Source organism: Tupaia chinensis, unplaced genomic scaffold, assembly GCF_000334495.1.
Source record: "Tupaia chinensis unplaced genomic scaffold, TupChi_1.0 Scaffold000165_2, whole genome shotgun sequence".
Lineage (NCBI taxonomy): Eukaryota > Metazoa > Chordata > Mammalia > Scandentia > Tupaiidae > Tupaia > Tupaia belangeri.
The window spans coordinates 815,875-825,484 of NW_006159640.1; the positions used below are offsets into that span (position 1 = coordinate 815,875).

General features: G+C 46.5%; 1 pseudogene; it reads left to right on the forward strand.

Moving 5' to 3' along the window:
• The first annotated feature begins 7,891 nt into the window (after positions 1-7,891).
• On the forward strand, positions 7,892-8,744 carry LOC102490713 (nuclease-sensitive element-binding protein 1 pseudogene; annotated as a pseudogene).
• Positions 8,745-9,610: the final 866 nt, after the last annotated feature.

Genomic DNA, 9,610 nt, shown 5'->3' on the forward strand with positions numbered 1-9,610 from the left:
CAGAGCCAGCATGAGCCCTCCCTGCAGATGCTGGGCATTTGACTGAGGGGCAGCCAATGGGTATTACAAAAGAAACAAATGCACAGGCATTATTATTTCACAAAACTTTACAGTTTACAAATCCCTTTCATGTATTTGGAGTCTTGTATCTGCTCTGGAAAATAAAACCATGCTGCCCAATCTACTCACCTGTGGGAGACCCAGTATATGCCATGCTCTTTGCCAGACAGTTTCTAGTCTAACACTCCATTTAAACCCCTCAAATGAAGACTGAGATTAATAAAATGAAACAGAGATTATTATTCCCATTTTAAGGAAACAAGAATTGGTCAGCCCATGGTGCAATGGTTAAGCATCGTGTGTAGGGGAATCCAGATCCCACGTGGCTGACTGTTCAAATTCCGCCCTGGTAGCTTAAAAAACACCCAGAAGTGTGTGTGTGCCTCAAATTTTGATAAGATGGAGAAATGGAGGGGAAAAAATTGCAGTGTGACTACCCCACATTAGAGGAAGCTTTCTCTTTAGTTCTTAGGAATTTTGATCAAGAAGGAACCCCATTGGGGCCAGCGGATGGCATAATGGCTACTCACTGGACTCCCATGTAGTTGACCACTGTTCAAGTCCTGGACCTCGTGGCTTAAACTCACACTGGGCTTGTGTGTGTGTGTGTGTGCCCAAGATCCCTAGAGGAGAATGGAGGAGAAAGGTTTGTAGTGTGGCCATCCTCCCTGGGGGGGGTGATTTCTCACTTTCTGTCTCTCTGTCTCTCTCTGTCTTTCTGGCGAGCACACGTGTCCTATAACAAAAATCTCTCCAAATAAAAAGAAGGAACCCCATTGACCTCTCCACCTGATTCAATGACAAGATCCTAAACATGAGCCTGGACATAACATTGCAATGGGCAATACTTTTGGGGGCATTTGGAGGCAGTGAGTGTAGTTGTCATGTAGAATACACAGAAACAATTCATGACCAGAGGGCAGATTGGGGCATGATATTTTTAAAATATAATCCCAAAGACAAATAATAATGTGATTGAATATATGGAAGAAAATGAAATGAAAATAAATAAATAAATAAATGATATAATCCCAAAGCTCACTAATGGCCTCTTTCTTTTGAATCTGAGCTCTAGAATTTCTTATTCTATAAAATATGACAGATGTGACACTGTGCCAGTTTCCAGACCCAGGCCTTAATAAACTGACAGCTTCTGCTTCCTGTCTCTTAGGACGCCTGCTCTTCTAACCCACTCACCATATTTTGAGGAAGCCAAAGCTACACCACAAAGAAACCATGTGAAAAGGAGCTGGTGAGTAGCTTTGCAGAGTATGCATGTGAACTGTCTTGGAAGAGGGTCCCAGGTGAACTGCCCTAGTCACTGCTGCATAGGGCAGGGATGAGACATCCCTGCTGAGCCCTAGCCAAATTGCAGCTTTATGAGCAAAAGACATGATTGCTTTCATGGTAAACCACTATGTTGGGGGCTGATTAGTTATACCACAGTAGATAGCCAGAAGAGAGCAAACCAAACATTTATGGATCCTATTCCCTATGGTGAAGCTATTGCATTGACAATCATTCTGAATTGTGATAACAATCCATTAAATAGGTGAAGATACTGTAGCTAAGATAAACAATTTGCTTGAAATGCCCTACCTAGCAAGTGGGTCTGCATGGATCTTAATTCAGTCTGGTTGAGGACTCTAGTCCCCAGCCTTTTCCACAAACCCATGGGGCACTGAGGTACACACTACCTCTCCCCAGCTCCCAGCTACCTGCGGGGATCTGTAGCGAGATCCTACATGGACTATATGTGCAAAGCAGACACACTGGTTCACTTTAGTCTTAGATTACGTGCAATGTGTTTGGAAGTAAACACATCCAGGTGCAAATTCCAGACCCAGCTCCAGAGAGTGTCCCTCTGGGGTAATGCACTGACTCAGCTGAGCCTCTTTCTGGCTGTGTCTCCTTAACTCACCACTTAACTTCCCTGAGTGTCAGTTTCCATGTCTGTAACATGAGGACAAAAATTCCTACTACACCGTGTTATTGTAAGACTAATGAGAAAATGTAATGGAAATGACTTAACACAGTAAGCAGCTCATAATAAATATTCAATAAACTGAGGATCCTTCTTATGTGGGTATAAATGTGGAAAAGTTTTCTTTGCTCATCCCTTCTGACCTCAAAAGAAAGTGCCCGATTGGGTCACAATGGACAAATACATTTAATCTCTGAGTGTCATTTATTTTGACTTCCCCAAAAAGATTTAGCTTTGTTTTTTGTTTTTTTGGTTTTTTTTTTTTTTTTCGTTTTCTTTTTCTTTATTTTTTTTTTGCCTCTGCTCTTCCAGCCCCTCTGGACAAGAATGAAGCTCCAACACAGACAGTAAGCTTTGCTCACAAATTCCTCCTTCACGACTGACTGAGCCCTGACACCGGGAAGAAACATTCCGTGGAATCATGTAAATCCCCACTCATCTCCAAATTGGGTGCTGGAGGGCCTCGGGGAAGTGATTTTACAACCTCACTGACTTCAGCCAAGGTAGACTCCAATTGCTCTTGCAAGATAATTCGGCCTGTGTCTGGAAGCAAGACTGAACAAGGGCTCCCTCCCTTCTCACGAGAGAAATGGCCCCTTGGCTGCTGGAGAACATTCTCTTTCTCCCAGGTGGCAGAAAAAGAGAGCTGTCTGCCAGCTGCAGCTCTCCCCAGACAGCGGACAGCCTAGATAGAGTTCAGCGACCCATTGTTCACATGCTCAACTTGAACAAAGGATCGTAGATATGGTGGGGAGGGGTGTGTGAGAGATGGCAACTTGAATTTGAGGTCAAGGTTGCCTGAGCTTGCCTTCACAGCCTCCCGGACTTTGCAGGCAGGGTTATGTGATGATGAACTGAGCCGTCCTTGGGACTCCACGTGAGAAAATGCTTTGGAGCCTGCTGTGCCTCTGGGGAGAGCTGTTGTCTTTCCTTGTATCACTGCCTTTTTAAAAAATTTATTTTCAAATCTAAGTCTTGCAATAGAGTATTCAATCCACCAGCCAGCTGAGCTGTGTGAAGTTCACGGCCTCAGACTCTACTTGGCTCGCGCAGCTCTGGCTATCCGAAGATGCTATAGATGCCTTGTCAGAGGAGGAGCAAGTCTCCATTTTACTTCAAAAGACTGCTTCCCTCTCAAGTCATTGGGATCCCAAGTCCTCATGCAAATACTAGAAAACAGGTCAGCCGTTCCACCAGTAATCATCATTGTAACACATGGATGTGAGAGCCTGGCCTCCAAGCACTTCATAACATGCTGTCCTGTATTTTTCTCTTCAGCCCTTCAAGGTAGACTTTATTGCCTGTGTTTTATATATACAGACACAAGTGCAGTAATCAGGCACTTTGCCAAGTGGGAACAGCTGATAGCTGATATCTGGCAGAGTTCGAACCCCGGGTTGGCCACCATCCACCGTTGCTGAGTTCCTGTGACAGTTCTCCTCTGAAGGCTGTCCACGTCACACATGAACACTCTCCAGAGCACTAAGGAACAGTGCCTGCCTTCCCCAGCCATGCTCAGCTGGGGCTCCAAAGGGCCTCTTCTCCACATCCTGAGATGGATCCTTACAAGCCAGTCCTCACTTCAGATGCTCCAGCATTTGTCTCACTCTCCAGAGTGCTTGGGGACCAGTGACCTCACCAAACTCAAAATGCCTTCTGTTTTGGCCCAACTGCCTGGGTTCTGCTCTCAGGACTACAGTAGACATTTCTGCAGAGGCCTGAGCCATGACAGAGACTCCCAGAAAAGTCTTCCAGGAAAGTCTACCACAATCAGCACGTGTATACAAATCACCCACAATCTCTTTATGAAGAGTTAAAATATGACTTACAGGAGTTTCCTTGTCCATAGGGAGTCCAGGTGACCAGTCTACATGGGTTAGTGGTATTATAAAGCAAACTGCTGGGCCCACACCACAGCCTCTGGGTTGCCATGTTTGGCATGTGACTCTACTCCCAGTCGCTCTAGGGATGGACACCTGACCAAAGGCCAGTTATGATGTGGCCGAACGTGGCGAGTTCTGTCCAGAGAAGGGTGAGCTGGCCAATTGTATCTTCACTCTGGGGAACCTGAATTGGAAGCTAGAAGGAGAACCCAGTTTGAGTAGCAGAAAGTGAGGTTGGTTGGTTGCTCAGCTATGAGGTAGAGCAGAGGCCCTGAGTAAGCTGGTGTGCGTAAACAAAACCAGAGGCTCCAAGGAAGACTGAAAATATTTGAGGAAGCAAGTTGTTGGCACAGACAGAAGCCGGTACTTAGCTATAGCTGAGTTGTACCATTGGTCGGCCACTGGGAGCAGATCTAGGAGCTCTTTAGCCGGGGTTTCAGGAGGTGGCCTGGATCCAGGTGCCCTGGAGAGGAGGCCTAGCTACACAGTGGTTCCTGTCCTTAGGTTGCTGGGACATTCTCCCTCATTGTCGTGGGCATCTGTATGGCAGCACCCTCTCCTATCCTTCCCTGTTCTGTCCCTATAAGTCTTTTTTTCATTACAACTAAGAGAAAGCTGCTAAAACTCCAGCCTCCATACAGTTATATTTGTGCAAGGTAATTGGTTTATTTGTATTTTATTGACTCTGAACTTAATAGAGGCTATCTTTTATCTGTAGGCCTCTAGAAAACAAGGGGCTGTATTTGTGACCTGCCAATAATCAAGCGGAGAAGTTACGACGCTGTGCAGTTTTCTTCGTTTCCGTTTTGGTTCCGATTTATGCCTCCGTCCCCATGGTTTTTAATTCTACTTTTAGCTTTTCTGGTTTGCCCATTTTATTTATTTTCATAAGCTCTCTTCTAAAACAAGAAAGTGAATACTTCCAAAAAGATGATATGTAAGTCAGAACCCTGGTCGAAACAGAATTTATCCCACATGACTCCAATGGGAGAGATTTTAATGATGCAGCATCTCATAAGGTGGGTGAGCCTCCCAGAGATTAGCAAGAGCGGGAGCCCTCACCACCCAAACAGCGGATGGAACAGGGGAGGAAAGGGTGCCACGCAGGCAGTAGGGAGTGAGACCATGAGGAGAATGGGGTAGCTGTAGTGCCGGAAGGCTGAAGGGACTAAGAGTCATGCCAGGGAGAGGGGCAGGGAATATTACCCCAACCTCTTTATTTCACCTCGGAGTGCCCTACTGGACAACTTCAACCAGCAAAGAAATCCAGGTATTACAGTGCATGGGTCAGTCTCTTGGGGCTGACCTGTCAACCACCAGCTCTCACAGAATGGCTAAGAGGTGGCGGGTGAGGTGGCAGGGGTGGGGATATGGGGCTAGAGAATAAGCAGCAGAGAAAAACATGAGGTCTCAGACTTAAATGTGGCCACACACAGGGTTCAGAACAGGAGGAACGGGAGTAGGTAGAGGTGAGTGTTCAAGGCCATGTCTGTGACTGGACAGTCAGTGCTGGGCTTGCTGTGGAGCTTGCCCAAAGCTTTGTGGCACAAAGGGCTTTCCTTCTACGATGGTCAGTTTTCTATTGTTCTGGAGTATGGACCCCACTCCAGAGTCCTAGCAATGTGCAAGATGTCTACAACCTACCCTCCTGACAAGTCCTCAACCTTCACGACCCACCTTAATGGCCCACCTTCACGACCTGAGTACTTCTGAAAGGCCTGACCCCAAATACCATCATATGGAAATTAGGTGTCAACACAGGCATTCCAGTGGGACACAGATGATCAGTCCATTGTACTAGCTCAACTTTAGCAGTCCCTGTCATTCTGCTCTTCACACAGTCAGGGGAGGGGTCTTGAAGCAGTTAAAGCAGATGACAGAGAGCTTGGGGTGTCTGTGTTCCCACCATCTGCTGCTTCGTTCCTTGTCTCTGAGAACAAGCACTTCCCAGATAAGTGCCTGAGTTCTCAGGAGAACATGTGTCTACACAAAAATGCTTTCTTGCTGGAGCAAAGGGTTTCGTAAGAGAACCTCCACACTCGGTGGGCCCACCATCAACCAGTTCTCATTCCTGCCAGGGCTTCAAAGCAAATCCCCATTGATTTGCACCCACAGACTCAGAATTTGTGAAAATGCAGAATCCAACGCAATTCAAATTTCTTCTTTGCCAGCTTTAGGGAAATAAGAGAACTTATCAAAGGAGAAAGGTATTGTTTAGTGAACACCTTCAATGAGCTAGATACTTATGCATATCTTCCTTTGATCCTTCCGTTCATTCTGTGAGATAGGTAAGGTAGAAACAAGAGATCAGAGAGATGAAGTAATTTGCCCAAAGTCTCCTTTTCCTGCCTCCCAGAGGCAAGTTTAGACTCTGTCTTTCTAGAGCCTGGGATGGGGTTGTACCCCTGCATGGCACTGCTGCTTAGCTGTACTGCTGCTCATACCACTGACGGGAAGGGCAGGAGGACTCTGAGGGGACAATTTCATTTATTAAAATAGGCTCTCTTCCGAACTCCATTATGTTGTGTGCCTGTAAAATTAGAAATAATACAATTATACTTCCTAAAATCATTCTATCGTGCTCATTATTCAGCTGTGTGGACAAGATTATTCTGACTCACCTCTCGTGCTGTGGCAGGCATAAGGAGTTGCACACACTAGAACTGCACGCCACACCTAAGGTCACTGCCAAGTCCGTCAAATCCCACTGCCTTCGGGGCAAATAGCTCATGCCCACTGGGACCAGAATTCACATCCTCTGATTTGGATTTTTAAGACAGAGAGTTACACTGGATAACAACATTTTTTGGTTGTGTTTGCCTCTGATTTCCCTTTGTCTGATTCATAGCCATGGAATAAATTGAATCTTTTTCTAACATAGAATATATTACTCTTGAAATAGTAGGAAATGTTGATAATTGCCTTTTATTGGACTCACAAATAATTTATAAGTTGGTCCGGTTTAAAAGGGAAAAAAAAAAGTATCACAGTCTTTTATTTCTTTGACTTCTTCCTTCAGGCTAGAAGCAGCCTCTAAAAATAGCTGCACGTGCAGAGACAGGCCTAGAGCTCCCCCTGGTGGTGCTAGTGCAGGATTACGCGGTGCCGATTGAGTAAATGGACTCCGGTCGGCAGAGCCCGCATTTGAATAATTCTTTCTCTGCTAAGTACACAGAGAAATTTGATTTATTCTTCCTAGTCATGTCTGCATTACAGAGTACTTCTTATAAAGTCCATCTGCTTCGAGGGTAAGTAAATGATCAATCCCTCATATACAGTAGCACGTGGCAAACATTCTCTGAGGTAGTAACGGCTTCTGTGCTTCTATCAAATGTCAGGAAGGCTGGGAGTTTCTTCTTTCCTCACGAAGATACTGAGGAAAGAAATACAAATTGACCTTTACATAAGCAGGGCAACTACTTATTGAGGGGATTAACTAAATGTGAATGTGCTAGGTAGGGAGGCCTTGGAGGGGGGAAAGGAGGAGCAGGAGAAATAGATGAAGAGGGAGCAGTGGAATGAGACGCCCAGCATAGGAACCCAGATCCACTTAGAAGCCACAGCACACAAAATCCTGAGACAGTCCCTTACAGGAGTGTTAGACAGAGGCTCTCCCTTTTCCCCTGGCCACATAGGAAACTCTTGTTTTCTGAGGCCGTGTGACTCAACTCTGCCTCCGGGGTATGTGTGGTGTTGATGCCACACTTTCAGGCTTCACCGTGGAAGCAGCACCAGTGATTTTTGACACACTCCCTGTCCCTGTACTCATGGTGGCAATGAATGATTCTAAAGTGCTGGGGTCACAAAAGGGAAATGAACCAGATCCGTGAGTCATCACTTAAAAAATACTCACCCCAGGAGTGGAGAGCAGACCCCAGAGAGCCCTGAGCAGCCCCACTACTGCCAGCCTAGTTACCATCCCACCCTGGGAGGAGCCACGGCTGCTGCAACCGGCCTCAGTCACCACCACTGTAACCATGAGCAGCGAGGCCAAGACCCATGCCGGAGGGGACAAGAAGGTCATCGCAACGAAGGTTTGGGGAACAGTGAAATGGTTCAATGTAAGAAATGGATATGGTTTCATCGACAGGAATGACACCAAGGAAGATGTATTTGTACACCAGACTGCCATAAAAAAGAATAGCGCCGGACATACTTTCACAGGGTCGCAGAGGGAGACCTGGAGTTTGATGCTGAAGGAGAAAAGGGTGCGGAGGCAAAAGATGTTACAGGCCTGGATGGAGTTCCAGTTCGAGGCAGTAAATATGCAGCAGACCCTGACCATTATAGATGCTATCCAGTCATTGGGGTCCTCCACGCAATTACCAGCAAAATTACCAGAACAGTGTGAGTGGGGAAAAGAAGAGGGATGGAGGGCACTCCCAAAGGCCTAACAACTCAGGCCGTACTGCAGGGAAGATTCCCACCTTATTACATGAGGAGACTCTACGGGCATTGACCACAGTATTCCAGCCCTCCTGTGCAGGGAGAAGCAATGGAGGGTGCTGACAACCAGGGTGCAGGAGCACAAGGCAGACCAGGGACGCAGAGTATGTATCAGGGTTACAGACTACGATTTCGCAGGAGCCCTCCTCACCAAAGACAACCTAAAGAGGACCCCAATGAAGAGGATAAGGAAAATCAAGGAAATGACACCCAAGGTCAGCAGCCACCTCCACGTCGGTACCACAGAAACTTCTATTATGGACGCGGAAGACCAGAGAACCCTAAACCACAACACAGCAGAGACAAAAGCAGCCGATCCACCAGCTGAGAATTCGTCCACTCCAGAGGCTGAGCAGGGCAGGGATGAGTAAATGGCAGCGTTACCATCTCCACCATCATCCTGTTTAGTCATCCAATAAGAAGTGAATATAAAATTCCAGTTATAACTATCTTCTCGTTTTTTTCACACATATGCCTATGTGGTTTAAGGAAAGCTGATCCCAACCCTAGCTCCAGATGTGGGTCTTAATTGGCATCAGGACATGTCTTCCATCTTAACAAAGTCATTGGTCAAGGATGAACATGTGACCTAAGCCAATCCAATCAGAAGACTCAGAGGATACTTTCTTAGACTATTGGAATGGGGTTTCCTATTGCTCTCAAAGCAGAATAGGAAGATATAGTAGAAGGAGCTATTGACAGCCATTTTTTGACCATCAGGGAAGTTGAATCAGGTTTAGAATGAAGTTTACAAGGTAGAATAAAGAGTGGGCCTTGAGTTGTTGGATGGATTAAACTAGCCCTCAGTCTTAATCTAAACATGACTTTTTCTTTTTTTTAGAGAGGGATTTTGCTATAGGGCATATGGGCTCTCCAGAGAGACAGAGAGAGACAGAAAGAGAGAAATCACTCCCCAGGGGGATGGCCATACCACAATCCCTTCTCTTCCATTTTCCTCTTGGGATTTTAAGCACTCATGCACACATGCCAGGAATGAGGTTTATGCTGCCCAGGCCAGGATGCAGACCGCAGTCGACTCCGTGGGCGTCCAGCGACATAACCATGACGCCGTCTGCTGGTCCCAGGAAAGCACAGAAATCACCCCCCCAGGGGGGATGGTCACGCCGCAATCCCTTCTCCTCCATTCTCCTCTCAGGATCTTGGGCACACACGCACACGCGCCCGGCGTGAGTTTTAAGCTACTGGGTCCAGGACGCGAACCGCGGTTGACTACATG